A 21,447-nucleotide genomic window follows, 5' to 3' on the forward strand; every position below is an offset into this window, starting at 1 on the left:
TAATGAAAATTTTATTGCAAGTTGGAGTACTCAAGAGACCAAAGAGTTATGATGTAATGCAGGGTCAGACTCCTCCCCCACCCCCCCATAATTCTGAGCAATTTGCTTTCATCATGATTTTGTACAGTATCCTTTACCTCTCTGTTCCTCAGTTTTTTCACTTGTAAAATAGGATGATTTTTACATCAGAACTGCTCTACCTGTCTTGTAGGGGTTTCATGAGGATCAGATGAAATGATATAAAGATAAGGTGTGAAGTAAGGTTTCTTTTTGCCAGTGGGTTAAAAGGACTGTGTCTAGGAAGATCAAAATGAGTATAGTATAGTGTGAAGTCAGAGATTCAGGTGGCAAAGGATCTCAAAAGGAGATCCGCTAGGACTTAATGACTGGTTGAATTTAGGGAATAAAGACAAATTAGTTCAAGATTATTCTGAATAAACAAATTGGAGGGATTGGTGAAAAAAGGGCAAAATGAATGTTTAAAAATCTGAGCCTTGGTGATCAATTGATCATGTTTTTCTGGCTCACTTTTCTGCAAATTCATTTCTTAGGTTGTCAGAATTTATACTTTTAGCAACTTAATTTCTTTCTTTCTTTATTTTATATATATATATGAGAGAGTGTATAAGATAGGGAGAGGGAGAGGGGAAGCCGACTCCCCACTGAATGCAGAGCCCATTGCCAGGGCTCTCTATCCTACAACCCTGAGGTCATGACCGGGGTGGAAGCCAATTGAGCCACACAGGTGGCCTGGCAACTTAATTTTTAATTGATGTTATGGAAAGTAAGTCACTCTTGGCAAATGTCAAATTGCAAGTAATATCTGATAATTTTTAATTTTGAGAAGGGTCTTTTTTTTTTTTCCTAAGATTTTATTTATTTATTTGAGAGGGAACAAAAGCAGCGGGAGAAGCCGGCATCTCACCTAGCAGGGAGCCTGATGTGGGGCTCGATCCCAAGGCCCTGGGATCATGACCTGAGCCAAAGGCAGATGCTTAATGACTGAGCCACCCAGTCACCCCAAGAAGGGTCTTTCTGCTGACACAATTGTTACTAGAACTGTTAAAATTTTACAAGCTTTTTAAAAATTTTGTTTATTCAAGTAATCTCTACACCCAACCTGGGGCTTGAATTTATGACCCTGAGATGAAGAGTTGCATGCTCTTCCAAGTAAGCCAGCCAGGCATCCCAACATTTTATAAGCTTTGGCAACATTGTGATAAATGTCTGATAAATTATTTCAAAGTAGAAATTTTAGAACATCTAGAACTGAAGATTTTTATAGAACAGTTTCTTAAAATATTTAATTTATATGAATCAATTTTTGTGACTTTAATTCGAAATGCAAATTTATACAGTAGTGTTTAAATATTTCCTCTGTCATTCCTTATAACTTATGGAGGTTGTACAAGAAACTAAAAGTGGCTTCATGACTTGTATATAATTCAGAATTTCTGGTTATTCATTCTATCACTATATCTTCAATTATAAGAAAAAATTAATTTTAAAATTGTCTTTCCCCCTAATAATTGGTTCATTCAAAGCTTCATATGAAAAGTGTTCTTTTGCATCAAATGCGACAGTCTTTAATTTCTCTAAGCCTGTGGATATTTGCTTTGTGATGTTGCAACAGTTTTAAAAACTAGAGATTCTAAATTCTTTGAAGGATTCTAATAACTCCCCAAAATGCTAACATCCCTGTATATGATATGCTTTTCCTTTGCAATAATTGACAAAGTTCACTATCTGAGCACTGGCATGTCCTGTCCTGATATGCAGGCTGGAGAGTTCATATGTGTGCATATGCCACTGGGACAGGTTCCAGGAACAGATGGGTAAGCTGACTTTCCACTGCAAATTCCCATGATAGAGCCCTTCCTCTTTCTGGGGACTATTGCCACCATTGCCACCACTAGTCCTGGCTGACCCTGACTGCTACAGGTGTGCACATCAGAACTGGGCAGCCAAGGCCAACTGCTTGGTGCATATACCAACACTTGGTACATTTCCTGTGCTGGTATTCCATTATCCTGTTGGTCTTCACTTAGAAACCACAAGTTCAAAGATAAAATTATTAAGAATTTCAAAGTGGTAAAAACAGCATATACCAAGCATAAGCCCCTGAGTGGCTGTCAAGTTGCACACACAGCAAACTTTCCCTGTCCAGTTTTACTAAAGGGTTTGCTGCCAAACTGCCTTTAAGTTGAACTGTTCATTATTTCCCTGAGATGAGCTGTTTGACCTTAACGGGGCTGTACAATGATCAGGAGCAGAGAAGTGGTGATTTTCATGCAGGTGTTCACTGAATTTGTTTTAATAACTTAACACATTTTTAGTGGAGACTTGTTGCTCCACTAGCCTTAGGGAAGCTGAACTCCCTAGTAGCCAGAACTGTTAAACTATTGAATCAGGCAGGCTTCTAAACTATTGAATCAGACTGGGCTTTGCAATGTAGTTCAGTCAAATTACTCTCGTGATTTAGTTTGCTGTGTTTTATTGTTTATCTTTCTTTTAATTTGAATTTTGTTTTCAAATTTATTTTGAAAAGGAATTTAATTTGAAATTGAATCAAATTGAATTTGAATTTTTTTTAAATTTGATTTTTTTTATTTGAATTTTATTATTGCTCTCCTTTCTTTTTTGGTTAAAGAGAAAAGACTATGGGTTATTATTAAGTCCTGACTCCTGGTGACTTAATTGTGTCTTCATACATAGCCAGCTGGTCCTCAGTACCTAGTAAGCAGAGTTTGGGAGCTTCCTGGTGCTATAATTTCCCCCCCTTAATCTTATTTGTATGTGACAGAGATTTTTAAGGAGAAAGTCAAGAAGAACTCCTGTGGTCTTATTTGTTTTTTTCTCTTCTTCAAAATTACAGCAGATGTTTTAGAGGAAGTTTCTCTAAATGCCTTTTGTCCTTTCTGAAGATGGACAGGGGTTGAAACAGTGTATATGAAAAGTAAAGAAGTCAGAGTTAACGCACAGATCCCAGTTTACACTCTTGCTTCTTGGCTTCCCATAGTTTACTTTCTGTTTTGTAAAATGACTTCTTCAGTGAACTAGAATTGTGGCTACTACTTCATCCTCCCCTTATCCTCCTACACTTAGCCAAAGATACTTGTCAGAACTTCTTGGTGTTCCACAGCCATTGTTGTGATGGGAATAAGTAAGAGGTGAACAAGATACTGATCCCCTTACTGTACAGGGTAGTCTGGTAGGACCTGGAACATTCAGAACTTCTGGGCAGATTGTCTCTGACTGAATAGGTCTTCCTGTGCTTACTGTATGTGCTGTATAAACATCATTTTCTTTGGACACCATGGCATGAAAAGGGCTTAGAAGTACTGCCCTTAAACCTCAAATTAAGACCTCAAATTAAAAGTTTATGGAAATGAAATTCCTTGCTTCTTAACCATTTATGCAATCATTTTTGTTCTTTTTCAGTGTTTTCTCATTTTATTTAAAGTATACATCTAAGAAGCAGATAATACACTGATGAAAATAACAAATAGTAAGAGACTGTTGGTCTGATTACTTTTCTTCCAGTTATGGTGCTAATAGAAGCCAGAATATTCTTAGTAAATAAGGGTTATGACTCTAGGTGGTTAGATTTTTTTGACTTCCACACTTTTTGAGTGGAAGATTTCAGCCCAAAAGAAAAAATTGTGCCAGTCTATTCAATTTCCTAATGTTAGAAAAGTTTCAACTCTGTCATACTTTTGATGAAAGCGAGGCAGGCCTATTTGATCATTGTGGTCCTTATTCTGACAGTAGAAGTCTTCAAATTTACCCTAGCAAAACACAGATTATAAACTAAACATATTTCAAAGATATATGTAATCCAAGGGGAGGTACTGTGTTTTGAAATAGGTTAATAAAAGAGGTAACTTTTTTTTTCTTTCAAATCTTTTGATGCATGAGATAGTGCTTTTAATTGCATTCATTATATTTTTGTGAATTTACTTTGGTAAAATATTTGGATACATGAAAATTTAGATAAATTGTAAGTAGTCATTTACAAAAAGTCCATTGGAGGATAAAAAGTTGGCAAATCTACATTAGTAGTCATAATGACTGTAATCGCCAGATCTGTATATTCTGTTTATAGGAGAGGGGCAGGAACTTTTCCTTCATCTTATTTTTATGAGTTGCAATTATATCAGGAGTATTTCCTACTAGCTACTTGTTACAGTGACTTATGCTGTTATACTTTATCAGCTTAGAATTTTTAATGGCAGTATTTACTTCTTTATTATTTGAATATGGAGAGTGTAAGTAAGGTAGACCATCCCCTTGATGGCAAATAAAGTAATGTGCATCTTTATTCACAGCTGCAGTGGTGAGCTGCCCTCTCCTGGTCATCTGCACCATCTAGAACTCCCAGTGGATCAAGAAAATCACTTTTCGCCAAATAAATCGATGCTTTAATTAGCTTTCATACCAACATTATCCTATTTTGTGGTTCTGTGATAGAAAGCTCTATTGTAGCTCCTTATTTTTCATATTTTAGCAAAAGACATTGTTGACAGAAAAGATGGGGCCATCTTCTTTTTCCTCCTGCATGTTCTTCTAGGCATTCTTCCTACCCAAGATTATTGCACATTATTTCAGTGAAAATGGACACAATTTAGGCTGTTCCTTTGTTTACTGATTTTTTAAGATTTGCTTTGAATGTGTTCTTAGTATGTACATCCATCCCTGGGAAAAAAGATTTTCAAAACTACCTTAAATAAGTAGATTAACCAAGATGCTCTTTGCATGGAAGGTATTTCTTACATATATATTTTTAAAGATGGGCATCAAATTTTCCCGACTCCATTTAATAATTTCAAGTTGGAGATGAGTTCACTAATGATTTTTCATTAAAACCAGTGCTTCTGTTTTTAGTTTTTAGTTCTAGAGTCTTCATGAGTTATTTTTTTATAAGCCCATCCTTACTTATTTTACACTCTTGACGCTTGTAGGCCTTTGGGATTAGCATTAACTTTGGTTCTTACCAAATTTTAATACAAGACTATTTAAATGAATACATTTTAGAATTTCACTTACTTGTTGAAAAGTAGCAGTTTATCCCTGCCTTTTTTTCTTGATTTACCAGGGGATCTCTCTATATACTCTTGTATATGGCATTTTGAAAAACGGAAAGGAAAAAAAATCCTCTGGTTTTTATTGTATTTCCCATTTAAATCTGTAGCTTGCTACTTGCTGATATTTCTATTGAGAATTCATATAAGACTTTTTATGATATGTCATTTCTAAAATTTATTCACATTCTAGTAACTCAGAATATCTCATTCTTTATTAAAGAAAGATACTAATATCATATATCCTCCTAAAAATCCTGTAGTTGAAATCAATAGACTAGTGGTAAAAGTCTTTAAATATTTTCATTTATTAGTCATTTTACCTTTCAGATAATTTTATGTAATTATTTTTACTTGACAAATTTTCTTCTGTATGATAAGTATACATGTGGGGAAGGCTGTAGGTACAAAGACCAATATAAATATTTGAGAATTCCTTCTGGAATTAGCTAGAATTTATTTCCATTTTCAAGTAAGAACAAAAAAGACACCCAATAAGTTCAGATCTGAGAGATTTTAAGACCCCAAGTAATACTTAAAAATTATTTATGAAGCAAAATACTGAAAGAGTAACTTTGAAATTTAGAAAATAAAGTCAGAATGATGGGAACTAATTAGTCAAAACAGGAACAGATCATGTGCTGCTTCATCTTCCAACCAGTCCATTTTGTCTTAATATTATTAAGATTTATGAGTAGCTAAGACCTGACCTGAGCTTGATGACTATGGATGAATGAGAGCCCAGGACTTTTAAATTTTGATATATGCTTTACACTTACAAAATCTTAAAACCTACAAAATCTCTCTACTTATCATTGATGATGAACATATTTAAACACTTTTTTATTTATTTTTATTTTTTTATAAACATATAATGTATTATTAGCCCCAGGGGTACAGATCTGTGAATTGCCAGGTTTACACACTTTACAACACTCATCATAGCACATACCCTCCCCAATGTCTATAACCCCACCACCCTCTCCTTCCCTTCCTCCCCCCAGCAGCCCTCAGTTTGTATATTTAAACATTTTAACACCTGATTTTGAGTTCCAGGTATGTCACTTACAAGTTGTATGACAAACTTACCCAGTTTCCTCCTTTATAAAATGGAAATATAATTCCCAGAGGAGCACCTGGGTGGCTCAGTTAGAAGAGCATGCAACTCTTGATTTCAGGGTCATGAGTTCAAGCCCCACATTGGGCATAGATCTTACTTTATAAAAAAGAAAATTAAAAGCATTTTGTAAACTGTTAAACGGCATACAAGTATAAAATGATATTACTTGTAAAATAAAAATGCACTTAATTTTTTTTAATTACCAAGGGGAAAAAAGGTATTACAGCCCTTGCTAAACTAGACTTAATGGAAGACTTGATTTTTCTTCTCATAAACACCTAATTAAATTTGTGTGTCAAACTTATGTACTGATTAAGATTTTTCTCCTTTTTTAAAGAAGGGTAGTGAATTATATAACTTTTATATACTACAGTTTCTATTGTATGCTGCATGTAGACCAAAACAGGGTGTAAATATAAAAGTTTTTTTCTTCATTAAATCTTACCTCCAGAGTACAAAGGACTAGAAAAATAAACTTTACATAGATTAGTCTTTATTTTACCAGTTTTCTTACCTGACAGTCAATTGATGGTTTTTGGATGTGTTTCCTTATAAATACAGAGCTGACACCATAAATTTCAAGCAGAAACCAGATCCATGTCTCACTTTTTATTGCTTAGGAACCCTTCAGAAATATGTTGTTTTCTCTAGATCTCTCCATGGCAGTTAGACTTGAACTCTCAGCAGAGAAGAAATTGCCCGTGAAAAGAAATGTTAAAGCCATATGTTTGAGGCATAAGACCAGGCTCTTGTAATGTTTAGAAATTAACTTGTAACAAAACAAGCTTTGATATGTGTATTCCTGAATTTGAGTTGGTATTTCTGAATTTGTGTGTGTGTGTCACAGTGTAACATATAGGATAAATTTGGTAGTCTAGGAAACCTGTATCCCATCAGGAGAGAAAACAGATGTTCTTCCTCCTGGTAAAGAACTGGAACTATCTATTTAGCAATTATCAATCTCTTCCCTAGATAATACCCATGAGAAAGTCTTTCAGCAGTCAGGATCAAGAAGCACACAATTCATTTTCTTACTGTATGGGGCTGAATCTTCTTACATTTGCCCTCTTCTTTTAATTCCTTCCATTTAAGAAAGGTAGGTGGAATGTTCAAGTTGAATCACGTGACTGCCTTACGGGACTAAAATTTTTAGTTCTTAGGATCAGTGACCAGGAATCATTGTCAAAGGTTGTAAAAGAAAGTTTCTCTATCCTCCCACCCCCAGTCCAGTTCATCCTAGTCATTTCTAGATGTGTATTTATTTACTATTTTCTGATTTTTGAGTTGTTTTGATTGAAATGGTATTATCCAACTCTTGCTATGTTTCTCTGGAAAAAGCTAAGTCCTGTCAATTCTTCTTAGATAATACCCTGCATCTTTTTCCTTCCCTCTGCTACCGCTGTGGTTGAAATCCTTATCTTTTACCTTAGGCGATGATAATAATAATCTGTTACTTGGTTGGCTCTCCCTTTTCCCTTCCCTTCCTTCCACATTGCTGTTGGACTGATCTTCTTAAAATAGAGATCTCATCATGGCTTTCCCTTTTACAAAGACCTTCAGTGTTCATTCGCTCCCCATTGCCTATAAAATTATGCATAGCTTGTTCGCCCCAGAATTTAAGTCCCTCAGTGATCTGGCCCTTAGCTACTCTTCTTGTCTGTGCCATAGCACTCTTTCCCATGAGCCAAACTGAATGATTATTCCATATTTTGCTGCTTCTGTGTCCATCCTAATATCAGTCTTTCTGGGATGCCTATCTTTCTCTTCCCTTTTTCCCCTTCCGAAATCCCTACATGTTGAAATTTTACCTTTTCCTCAAGATCTTGCCATAATGCCACTTGTAGTTCTTTAAAGTCAGACTTTGGGACTGTACTTTCTACAGAAATATGGTAAAAACATACTTAATTCCATTTTTACACTGAAAATGTTTAATCTGTCTCATTTATATAGTTCACCCAAGAAAATAGGAACAAATGAATTTCCAAATTCCAAATTTCCCAGTGCAAATGTTTAATATGTAAAGTTTCACTTTCATGTTTAAGACTTTTTTTTTTTTAATAAGGGGGCATGTCAGTTGCTTTATTATAATGAAGGAAAATCAGAGTGTTTTCATATGATTTAATTACAGATTTATAGGAAAACTACAAAACCCTGGATTAATAATTTTTAGATAAAACATGTATTAGAAACTATAGCCCCCAAATTATGATTAACATTGACCAAATTAAATTCACCATCTTGTAAAAGAGACTGTAGAGTTAGAGAACTTTGAGTATGATATTGGTAGAATCTTTCCTATTACATGGCATGAAATAAAACTGCTAGCCAATGCATGCATTTTTTAAAAGGCAGATTCTGCTTATCATACTGCATAGGACTCATAATAGAAAAGGTTAATACCAATAGCTTGCATCCAGGGCAAAATTGAGAGCTAAACAATGCTGCACTATTACACAACTCTAAGAGGGACTGTTACCTTGTAGTTTATGTAAATATCTATAAAGCAATATATATCCTGTTTAGACAGGAAAATCTTTCAGTTCAGATTAGAGTGTGTGAACTAATAAAGACCTGTGGGTTCTTTAATTTGGGAGGCTTTTCTAATTGGGAAGAAATATGGTCTGAACCTCAGGCGAACTTCAAAATCTCCATACATCTGGACATAACATTTTCAGCAATGCCACCAACCATAGGATCCCTTGAGTTGTCCAGACGTTGCAGCCAAATCTCAAACTGGAGTAAAAGAATAGCTGGCACATGTGTATTCTGCAGAGGGCACGTATTTATAGCTCTCCGTACAGAGGAGAAAACCCTCCCTTAGAAACCAAAGAGCAGCAGTTTGACATTGGGAAATTGGGATTCCATGGCCACCTTTCTCACTTAATGTGCTTACATTCCACTTGCAGACATCCAGCCCAACATTTTCTTATTTTGTGGACTGGATTTCTCTTTATTTTTAATGTTTTATTTTGAAGTAATTTCAAACTCAAAAAAATAATGTAAGACTTAGAAAAAATCTTTATATTATCTTTCACCCAGTCCCCAGTTGTTAACATCTTACTTCCATAGTACAGTTGTCATAATCAGGAAATTAACAATGATAAAATCCTGTTAACTAATCTACCATAATTTATTCAGATTTCATCAAGTCTGTCATCTTTTTCTGGGCCCAGATTGATCTAGGATCATACATTACATTTAGTGGTTATAACTTTATTGTCTCTTTTTATCTGGGACAGCTACTTAGTATTGCTTTGTCTTTAATAACCATGTTTCTTCATGGTTTAATTCCAGCGATACCATTTTGGCAGAAATGCCATGGGAGTTGTTCTGTCCTTCTTGGTGGCATATTAATAAATAGGATATTTATAGTCTAATTACAGAAAAACTTTTTTTAATATTGAGAAACTGAAAGCTTAAATATCAATAAGCCTTAAGCAGTTTTAAAATGTGTCCTGGAAATTCTAGGAATATATAATTATGTTTCTGAGAAATCAGATTAAGATATAGGAAGTATATTTGATTTTACTGCTTTTCCGTTCATGAAATAGTCATCTACCATTTTGTTTTCTGTAATGGGAAGGTAATGGGAATTTTCCCTTTTCTTGCTCAGAAGATACGATAGGAATATATTGGAAAATAAGAATTGTAATTAATAAAAGGTAAAATCTTGATAGGAGAGGGACTTCATCTCATTTAAAAACACATGGCTTCATTGACTTTGAAACTATATGACAAGCAAATCAATTACTGATAGTTTCCCTAGAAGTATCTGGTTAAAACAAAAGAATAATTATTCTGTCTTCAGAAAATGACTGTTCATTTGTTCCTTTACCCTGTCATGTAAGAAGGGTAGACAGCATATTTTAATTCTTAGGTCACACCAGATTTAGAAAAGGAATTATATGACATTCTAAGAAAATACCCTATTTCTACTAATTTCTTTGTCAGAGGATTTTAATCTTTATTTTACCTAGTCTCTACTATAAATATAAGCATTTCTAATCCTTCTTGAAAAATATATTCTGCTTGAAGATTACACTAAGAGCCTGTTTCCTATTATTTTAAATGGGAAAAACTTTAATATGTTACATCCAAAAACCCTCATTCAGTTTCCTGAAATATAGTAAAAGGCCTGTATCTATGGAACACTTTACCATGTTGGAAAGTAAATGCAAAAATAAGCATCCTAATCATAAAGCAAGTAATATACTTGTTAACAAATGGTTGCTTTTGATGTAGTAGTATGTACAATTTGTATGCCATACTATATGAAAACATCTTTATAATATGCACATCAAACAATATGTAGTAATAAATAAATTTATTAGAAAATAATCCATTTAAAGTTTACTGTGAAAAAAAAGACAATATTATGTAATAAATTGTCTCTCAAATGAGGTGGAGCTTGAACAAAGTTAAGGAGAGTAGAATTAGCCATTTTTACTTGTTGTTAAGAGATGGTGGAATGGGGGTCTCTAGGTGGCTCAGTCAGTTAAGCAGCTGACTTGGTTTCAACTCAGGTCATGATCTCAGGGTCGTGGGATGGAGCCCTGTGTGGAATTCTCTCTCCTTCTGGCCCTAACCCCCACCACCAGTCTTGCTGCTCTGTCTTTCTCTAAAATAAACAAATAAAGAAGAGGGGCACCTGGGTGGCTCAGTAGGTTAAAGCCTCTGCCTTTGACTCAGTTCATGATCCCAGGGTCCTGGGATCGAGCCCCGCATCGGGCTCTCTGCTCAGTGGGGAGCCTGCTTCCTCCTCTCTCTCTGCCTGCCTCTCTGCCTACTTGTGATCTCTGTCTGTCAAATACATAAATTAAAAAAAAAAAAAAGAAGAAGAAGAAGAGGAGAAAAGAGATGGTGGAATGGCTAGAATGGGCAAAGAAGGAGAAAACTATTTCAGACAAACTGAAACCCAGATGAGCTAATGTACAACTGTAGTCTTCTGAATAGGAAGGTTTTGATAAATTATTGGAGGAGGTAATTAGTGCTTTAGGGTAAAAATTACAAAATGGAGCTTTACACTCCTGTTGTTACATTTGTGTATCCCTTTATGGTGTTCTTCACGTTCTACCAGTTATATTTTGAGGGTAACTTGAGACTTCACATGCATACTAAATTTGGGGGAAATAAGTTGAAAATTTTCCACATAAATTTTGGTCAAAAAAGCATTATATTGAGAGAGAGAGAGAATGTTCCATCCAGAACACATTCCATGGGGTATGCTTGTACATTTCCTTCATTCATTCAGACACAGTTTGGAAAGGCTTTGGGAAGTAGGTCATACGGTTCATTAATCATCAATAGTTCTTGGCTAAGATAATTAAAGTAACATCAAAGAAGAATGTGGCCCTCTATTTTGATGACCTATTTTGGTTTTTTTGTTTTTTTAAAGATTTTATTTATTTATTAGACAGATCACAAGTAGGCAGAGAGGTAGACGGAGGGGAAGGGAAGTAGGCTCCCTGCTGAGTAGAGAGCCCGAGGACGTGGACTCGATCCCAGGACCCCGGGATCATGACCTGAGCCAAAGGCAGAGGCCTTAACCCACTGAGCCACCCCGGCGCCCCGTTGATGACCTATTTTGATACTTTGAGACACAGCTACGATTAAAGTGAGATGAGGGGCACCTGACTGGCTGAGTCGGAAGAGCACGCAACTCTTGGTATCAGGGTCGTGAGTTTGACCGACCTCACATTGGGTGTAGAGATGACTAAAAAAATAAATGAACTTTAAATAAAGTGAGATGAATGTGACCTAGCTTACAAGTTGTTATCAGGTTACTAGCTAAACATGTACTCAGAACAAACCTTGCTCTTTCGTTTTCTGCTCCTTGTTTTTAGCATTTCCTCTTGCTAGAAATGCTCTTACCTATTTTTGTCATTATGATTCCTAGTCACCAAATTGCATCTTCTTGAAGATGCAGATTTCCTCTTCAATCACGTAAACTTGAATCTCTATTTCTGTGAACCTTATTAGCACTTCCCATAAGGTAGTACTGTTCACTTTACTTTTCTCTAGTACTGCTTTTGTCTGTCCTTTTTTGTATGTTCCTTTGTTGATTTTAAGTTCCTCAGAGCAAGAGCTGTGTTGTAGACTTTTTGTTCCCCACAGTGCTTAGCACAGAATCTAATATGAGCAAACTCTTTACGAATGTTTTTTGAAAACCCTTGGTATCTCTGAAGTTCTCACGAAACAAGTAAACAAGAGTTTACTGATGAACCGTGTATCTCTACCTGGTCAATAAGATAAGGTATACATGAGTTCCAGACCTATCAAGTGTTTATTTTCAGAGAAACAGGGTGAAGTAAACTTCTAAAATCATCAATGCCCGGGGCACCTGGGCGGCTCAGTGGGTTAAAGCCTCTGCCTTTGGCTCAGGTCATGATCTCAGGGTCCTGGGATTGAGCCCCACATCGGGCTCTCTGCTCAGCAGGGAGCCTGCTTCCCCCTCTCTCTCTGCCTGCCTCTCTGCCTACTTGTGATCTCTGTCTGTCAAAAAAATAAAATCTTAAAAAAAAAATAAAGTAAAATAAAATAAAATCAACAATGCCCTCCTAAAATGAGGGTTCTGATTAGTGGGTGTGCCATATACAAAAATAGGAAACGCTGAGAGGTGACCAGTTTTAGGAGAATGAGTTTGGCCAGAACATGTTGACTCTGAGGTACCTAGGCGATTGGATTTATAGCAGTGGTCAGGTCAAGGGAGGTTTATCTGTGATATATAAACATAGATGGTGTCATTTAGACTTTTCTGCTATCAAAGGATAGTATAGAGCTATGGTAGCCACTAGCTACCTGTGGTTAAGCACTTGGAATGTAATTGATCTGAATTGAGATGTACTATAGCCTAAAGACAGTGTGAGAAACAGATTACAAAGCATATCATTAATTTTCCATATTGATTATATGTTGATAATTGTCTTTTAGATATATTGGGCTAAATAAAATATATTACTAAAATTAATTTCACCTGTTTTTATTTATTTATAATGTACGTACTAGAAAATTTTAAGTTATCTTAAATTTGTGACTTGTATTATGTTTGTTTTTTTTTTAAGATTTTATTTATTTATTTGAGAAAGAATGAGAGACAGAGAGCATGGAGGTGAGGGTTAGAGGGAGAAGCAGACTCACCACTGGGGAGGGCACCCGATGCTGGGACTCCAGGATCATGACCTGGGCTGAAGGCAGTCACTTAACCGACTAAGCCACCCAGGTACCCTTGCATTATGTTTCTGCTGGACAGCATTGGTATAGAAAGTAGGTTTAGGATTAGGACTTGAAGTCTCTGAATTATTAGAATGGTCAGATTCTTGACGTTGTCATTAGATAAGATTCAGATGCGCTACATACACATAAAATCACAGGGCTGAAAAGGCCTCCTGGGGAATTTCACATGCTTCAAAATACAGTAATTTTTTTCTCCCCACCTTTTTTCTAAAGAAGCTGTCACTGAAAGTTGTTTCTAATAACCAAAAATGGGGGGAGAAACACCATTGGTTTTATTTCTGTTTGATTCTGAAGAAACAGATGACTTTTTCTGTATGACTTGAATTTTAAAGAAACTCTTAACATGTAGTGTCAATCACATGAACGGTACCTTGGTGTACCCAGAGAGGATGTGTGGTGACCTCAAAGGGGAATTTTCCCTTCAAAGAAGTATTGGAGTTAACAAATGAAAAAGGAATAGTTTTTAGTACCACCTTTTTGCAACTCCTAATGAAATAATGAATTTAAAGAATTATCAGTGACTGTGGTTTGACAAAAGGAAACAACCAAACTTAATTTGCCTCCTTGGGAAGAACACAATGCTTTCCTAGAAGTATCATTTCCCCAAAATAAATAAATAAAGTCTGAATGCAGTCAAGCTTCTAGACTGAACTACCTGTTTGTAGGAAATAGGAACAATATGATGTCATGAAGACACAGCACAATCAGGAAAATCCAGAATGTGGGAAACTCAGCCATATAAATTATTTTTTAAAATAAATAATTGCAAGGAGAAGTGGAGAGGTTGAATGAATAGAAATATGGGAGGGAGAACCTATAGGTTCAGGGAGATCTAAAAGATACTAATTTATTACAGCAGTAATTTGGGGGGATTTTATAATATACATAAGATAATTATGGAAATTTGAACACTCATGAACATTTAATTATTGGGTTTTTTTAAAGTATGATATTGATTAAGTTAAAGTTTAAAGGGAACCTTATCTTTTAGAGATAGTATGCTGAATTTTTTACAGATGACGTCTATGATATCTGGCATTTGCTTAACAGTAATTCAGTAAGAGACCAGAAGTAGTAGTTAGGGATAAGGATGAAGTAGGATTGGGTACGAGTTAATAATTGTTGAAGCTGCATCTATGGGTTATTGTGTGTTTTTTTTAAGATTTTGTTTATTTATTTCACAGAGAGAGAGAGATCAGAAGTAGGTAGTGAGGCAGGCAGAGAGAGAGGGGGAACGAGGCTCCCCGCTGAGCAGAGAGCCCAATGCGGGTCTCAATCCCAGGACCCTGATATCATGACCAAAGGCAGAGGCTTAACTCACTGAGCCACCCAGGTGCCCATCTGTGGGGGTTTTTAATACTATTTTCTCAACATTTGTATGTTGAAAAATTTCCAAAAAAGCACACAAAGAATTATGCAAGAAATATTTTATACAGGGAAAAAATAACATTCATGCAGATTTTATCTGTTACACTTTGTTGTATCAGAAGTTCTGGGGCAAAAGCAAAAAATTTAAAGTTTAATTCTATGATTTACCATTTACTTTTCTAATTATCTATTGGGTCTGGTGATTTGACTAGTAAACAGGATTTATATTTTCATATAGCCAACAAATTGACTTTCTAATCCTCCCTCAGTCACTCTTACCCTGCAAATGATGTTGAATTCAGTGTTTATCATTCCTATTAGGGGGTGGAGTAAGAGGGCTTTTTGAAAGTTACTAAATGGAGGGGCACCTGGGTGGCAAAGTTGGTTAAGTGGTTGCCTTTGGCTCAGGTCATGATCCCAGGGTCCTATAATCGAGCCCTGAGTCAGGCACCCTGCTTGGTGGGGAGTCTGCTTCCTCTCCCTCTGCCTGTCCCCCTTCTCGTGCTCTATCTCTCTCAATAAATAAAATCTAAAAAAAAAAAAAAAAGTTATTAAATGCATACATAAAACTTGTAAGGAAAATTATCAAGTGAATATCTATATAAACATCTATGTAACCATCATCCAGGTCAAGAAATAGGACATTGATCAACCCCCAAGGCAGGTCCCTTCTCAACCATACTTCATCTCTCCCCTCCCCCATAGATATATCCATTACCTTGACATTTATAGTAATCACTTCCTTGCTGTTTGGTTTTTAACCTTTCTTAAGAATATAGTTTATTGGGGCACCTATGTGGCTCATTCAGTTAAGTATCTGCCTTAAGCTCAGGTCATGATCCCAGGGTCCTGGGTTCGAGCCCCACATCAGTCTCCCTGCTCAGTGGAGAGCCTGCTTCTCCCTCTCCCTCTCCCTCTGCGTGCTGCTCTGCTGCCTACTTGAGCTCTCTCTCTCCCTCTCTCAAATAAATTAAATCTTTAAAAAAACACAACAGTACAGTTTACCTTTGCCCCATGCAAAGATATTACATATTTTTCTTCAAAATTTTACTATATATTTATGTATGGATAATACTACTTTGGATGTTTTCAAACTTTATATAATTAGTGCTATCTTATAAGTATACTTCTGAACTTCTCTTCAGTCAACATTACCTTTGTAAGATTCATTCATTTTAATGTACGTAGCTCTAGTTTATTCATCTTTAACTGCTATATAGTATTCTGTTATAAAAATGTACCACTAATGTATCCACTGTCTTATTGATGGGTGGTTAAGATTGTTGGAAACTTTTGTAGTTCCAAATAAAGCTACAGAATATATTTTTATTCTGTATCTGTTGATGTACATATATGAGGATTTCTCTAGAGCAGAGGTTGGTAAACTATGGCCCATGGGACAATTCCCTGTTTTTGTAAATACAGCTGTAATAAAACATCATGTCCATCTGTGTATGTATTGTCAGTGACTACTTTTAGCCTACAGTGCCAGAGTTGAGAAGTTGAGAGACCTGAAATATTTACCATCTGGCTTTTTCAGAAAAAGTTCTTTGGCGTGCTTAAGTGGCTCAGTTAGTTGGGTGTCTGCCTTAGGCTCAGGTTGTGGTCCCATGGTCTTGGGATGGAGCCCCATGTCAGGCTCCCTGCTCCATGGGCAGCCTGCTTCTCCTTCTCCATCTGCCTGCCGCTCTCCCTGCTTGTGCCCACATGCTCTCTCTCTCTCAGATAAATAAATAAAATCTTTAAAAAATAAAAAAAAGGAAGAAAAAGAGAAAGTTCTTTGACCCCTCATTTTAGAAAGTGTAGCTAGGAGTAGAATTACCTGGTAATATGGTAATCTTTAGCTTTCTTAGATTTTGCAAAGTATACTGCAGGCATAATTATATGAATTCTTGCTCACCTACCTTCTAGCCAGTATTTGGTATTGTCAGCATTTTGTTTTGTAGTTGTATCTCATTGTTTACATTGTTGATTCTCTGATTACTAGTGAGGCTGGAGATTACTTCATATGTTTATTGGATCTTACATCATTCTTCCATCTTTTTCTGTTAATTGCCTGTTCATTTTTTTTGCCCATTTTTCCTATGTGTTGTCTTTTTTTTCCCCCTTAATCATTTGTGGGAATTTTTTGTATCTTCTAGATATGAGCCCTTTATTCATTATAGGCATTACTAATAACTTCCTCACAGTCTGTGGCATATTTTTAAATTTTTATTAATGATATCTTTAAAAAGAAACACTTTTTACTTGGAAGTAATTCCAAATTTTAAAAAGTTGCAAAAATAAATGTAGTACAAAGAATACCTATATACCCATTATCCAGATTCACTTATTTTTTGCATTTCACTCCATTTGCCTTATGAATTATTTGTGTGCTTGCTCACACCCTTTCCATGTATATATGTATGTATGTATATGTGTATGTATGTGTATATGCATAAGCACACACAAGTCTGAACCATTTGAGGGTAAGCTACATACATCATGTCTGTCCTTTTCCCCCTAAATGCTTTAGTGTGTATTTACTAAGAATAGAGATACTATCTTATATAACCATAATACAGCTATAAACTTGATAAATTTATGTTGATATAATTTTATCTAAACTACCAATATATTAGTTTCTTAATGATGTCATTTGATGTTTAAAAAGCTTTATATTTTAATGTACTCATTTTATTAGTCTTTTTCTTAATAGTCTGTTCTTTAAAAATCCTTCCCACTCTGAGATTTTCAAATACTTGTATTTTATATATCCTTATACAATTAAAAAAAATTTGCTTTCCATATTTAGAACTTTAATCCACTTAGGAATTGTTTTTGTATATGGTGAGAGATGAATTCCAATTTTGTTTTTCCCCATTGACTCAGCACTATTTATTGAATAAATCACCTGTTCCCTATGGTACAATACTTAAATCATACATCAGGTTTATGAAAGCAAGTCTTTCCTTGGGCTACATGTCTGTTCATAGACCTGGACCATGCTATCTTAAATATAAGAAATTTATGCTAATTATTGACTTGCTGGGCAAGTCTTCGCCTGCATATTCCTTTTTTTTTTTTTAAGATTTTATTTATTTATTTGTCAGAGAGAGAATGAGTGCACAAGCAGGCAGAGGCAGAGAGAGAAGCAGACTCCCTGCTGAGCAAGGAGCCCAATGAGGGACTCGATCCCAGGACCCTGGGATCATGACCTGAGCCCAAGGCAGCGAGCGACTTAACCTACTGAGCCACCCAGGCATACCTTTGCCAGCATATTCATTTCAGATTTAGCATCTACTCTGATTAACGGTTATATAGCAAATAACTCACATAATCATCGTCTAGTCAAAATACAGGATACTACCAGCACAATGAAGCCCTCAGTATGCCTTCCCCTGGTCATAACCTTTGCCTTCTTTCAAGAGGTAGCCTGACTTTTCTGATAATACTTAACTTCATTTTGGGGGCACCTGGCTAGCTCAGTTGCTTAAATGTCTGCCTTCGGCTCAGGTCATGATATCAGGGTCCTGGAATTGAGCTCCACATCGGCCTGTCTGCCTGGCAGGGAGCCTGCTTCTCCCTCTCCCTTTGCCTGCCACTCCTCCTGCTTGTGGTCTCTCTCTATGTCAAATAAAAAAATAAAGTCTTCTAAAAAAATACTTTCCTTGATTCCCTTTACAGTTTTATCCCTGCTATATGCCCTTAACCTATTGTCCAGATTTACCTGTTTTTGAAATTATATTCATGGACTCATATATAATTTTGTATGTGTTTGCCTTCCTTTATATAACATGTAGCTGTGGTTCATTTTGTTATTTTGTTTTTTTAATTGATGCAGATTATTTCATTGTATGACTATACCAGAGCTTATCCATTCACTGTAAATGGTTATTTTGGCTATTGCTAAAAGTGTTGCTTTTAATGTGTGTGTTTTTTGTTTCTTTCATGTATATACCTAGGACTGGAATTGCCTTGTGTTATGATATGCTTATGCTCCACGTTAGTAGATAACAGTTTTTTTTTTTTCTGAAGTTGTTGTACCAGTTTACATTTTAACCAACAGTATATGAGAATTCTCATTGTCTGTATTCTGACGATGCTTGGTGTTGTTCATGTTCTTAATTCTATTTTGGTAGGAGAGTGGAGGTATTTTATTGTGGCTTCAATATGTATATACTTGATAATTGAATGAAGTCAGACCTCTCATGTTTCATGTTTATTAGTCATTTAGATATCCTCTTTTGTGAATGACCTATTTTAAGTCTTTTTCTAGTCTTTCTGTTTATTTGTCTTAATAACTTATAGGGGTTTATTCTATCTTCTGGATGTGAAACCTTTATATATTGAGTAGATGTCTCCCCCCACTCCATGGCTTGCCTTTTCACTCTCCTAATAGAGTACTTTGTTTTGTTTTTTGATGAGCAGTTGTGCTTGATTTCATTGTAGTCGAAAGTTACCACATTTGAATTCATGCTCTACCACTTACCTACTGTATGACCTTGGCCAGCTTTGAGCTTTAGTTTACTTATCTGTAAATAGTTGGTAATAATATCCATGTCGTAGGGTAATTGAGAAGATTAAATGAGATAAAACACTTATTAGAGAGCCTTTCACCTAGCAGTCCCTCAATAGATGTTAATTGCCTTCCCCATCATTTAGGGTGCTCATTTTCATACTGTCTTTTGGGAAATTGGGTAGTATTCATGAGCTATTTGCAAATGAATGTTTTGGAAATTAGAATCTCATATAATTATCCCAGGAATTTAGAAGGTGGCCTAAAATAGTAAATCATAATTAATTTGCCCAGAGAACTAAAATGTAACATTTTCTCTGATGAAAAGGATTTGACTCAATATGGGACCCTTGAATAATAAAACTCATGATTGGAGCATGTTATCCAGAAAATGAGAAGGTATGGTTAAAAATTATCTAAAACCTATACATAATGCATCATATTTTTAAAACTAAGGGCAGATCTCTTTGCCTCGAAGAAGAAAGCAAGGTTTCTTAAATGATGAGAACTTGCTAACCACTCCAGCCCAAAATACTCTACCCCTCCTAGGAACTTTTCTAATGCTTATTGATGGTTTTCATTTTGCCCTATTCCATTATTACATTCATTCAACAGATATTTACAGAGCACCTGTTATTATCTATCAAACCCTATGCTAGATTAAAGGGACAGAGCACTGAGAAGTATAGACTCAATAGTTGCCTGAAGGGAGCTAAAAAGAAGAGTGGAATTTTTTTTTTTAAATTATATACTATATACTAAAAAAGCAATCCCAGAGTTCTGATAATGGCAGAATTGTTCATAATGAACCAGCCTTCCCAAAGATAATTATACTCTGGACAAAATCTTGTGCTGTAACTGTTACATATAAATTATAAAATTACATACACATATATCTCTGTAAGCCTACTTTAATCCTTAAAAGCATAAAATATCTGAAGGTACTGGAGACCAACCAAAAGTCAGCAGTCAACACTTGGAAGAAAGAAACAGCATTAGATGAGTTTCCTGTTTTTATGGCTTTTTGCCTGAGAACAGTAACTAATTGGTATAACATGGGAGTGGCTAGAACTCAGAAAGAAACTCAGTCTTCCTGGCTTTGGGAATTAGAAAAGGGAGGCTACTACAGCAGCTGGAAAGTGAAAGGGAATTTACAGAGGGAGAAGCCCAACTTACGAATATACACATTTGACAAATTTTTGATCCTTGAACAAATATCAACTGTCTTTAGAGGAACATAACAGAATCCATAGTTTACAAAGTATTATTTACAAAGTCTAGGATGCAACCCCAAATTACCAGATATATGAAGAAACTGGAAAATTTGATGCATGCTCAAGAAAAAGCAGTCAGTAGACACTGACTCTGGGATGACCCAGGAGTTAGAATTAGCAGATGAAGATTTTGAAATAGTTATTTTGACTATGTTCAAGGGTATAAAATATGCATATAAGGAAGTAACAGACATGAAATCTCAGAGAAATGAAACTATAAAAGAGAACTAAATGGAAATTCTAGAACTGATGAAAAATACTTTATCTGAAATAAAAGTTAACTTAATGAACTTAATAGCAGATTGAAAATGTCAGTGAACTTGAAGACCAAAGAAGACTGAGAAACAGAAGGAAAATATATTAAAAATATATATTTTTATATATATATAAAATATATATATTATATATATAAATATATAATATATTAATATTAATATTAATTAATTTTATTTATTATTTATTTTTTAATTTATCATTTATTAATAATAATTAATAATATTAATAAATATATTATATATTATAAATATATATAATATATATATTTTATACTGAGCAGTGCTTCAGTAACCTATTGGACAGTATTATAAGATGTAATACATAACATTGGAGTTCCAAAAGGAGAGGAGAAAGAAAAAGGGGATAATATATTTAAAGAGATAATGGGAGAGAGCTCCTCAAGTTGATGAAAGAAAAAGTTGTACATATTCAAGAGATTTATAGTCAAATTGATGAAAACCAAAGATGAGAAAAATTTTAAGGATGGAAAAGATAAAACATGCAAAGAATAATAGGCTTTTGAAAACTGCAGTGGTTCAATTAACATGATATGTTAATATCAGGTAAGTAGACTTTGAGACAGAGTAGTACCAGAGA

At 35.2% G+C, this 21,447-nt stretch overlaps 1 protein-coding gene across 5 annotated transcripts in view; it reads left to right on the top strand.

Annotated features, from left to right (window-relative positions):
• Positions 1-21,447, top strand: part of ZCCHC7 (zinc finger CCHC-type containing 7) — a 246,296-nt gene that overhangs the window by 145,780 nt on the left and 79,069 nt on the right. The gene's annotated exons all lie outside the window — the stretch shown is intronic.

Source organism: Lontra canadensis, unplaced genomic scaffold (genome assembly GCF_010015895.1).
Source record: "Lontra canadensis isolate GAN:19392208 unplaced genomic scaffold, GSC_riverotter_1.0 scaffold19, whole genome shotgun sequence".
NCBI classification, from domain to species: domain Eukaryota; kingdom Metazoa; phylum Chordata; class Mammalia; order Carnivora; family Mustelidae; genus Lontra; species Lontra canadensis.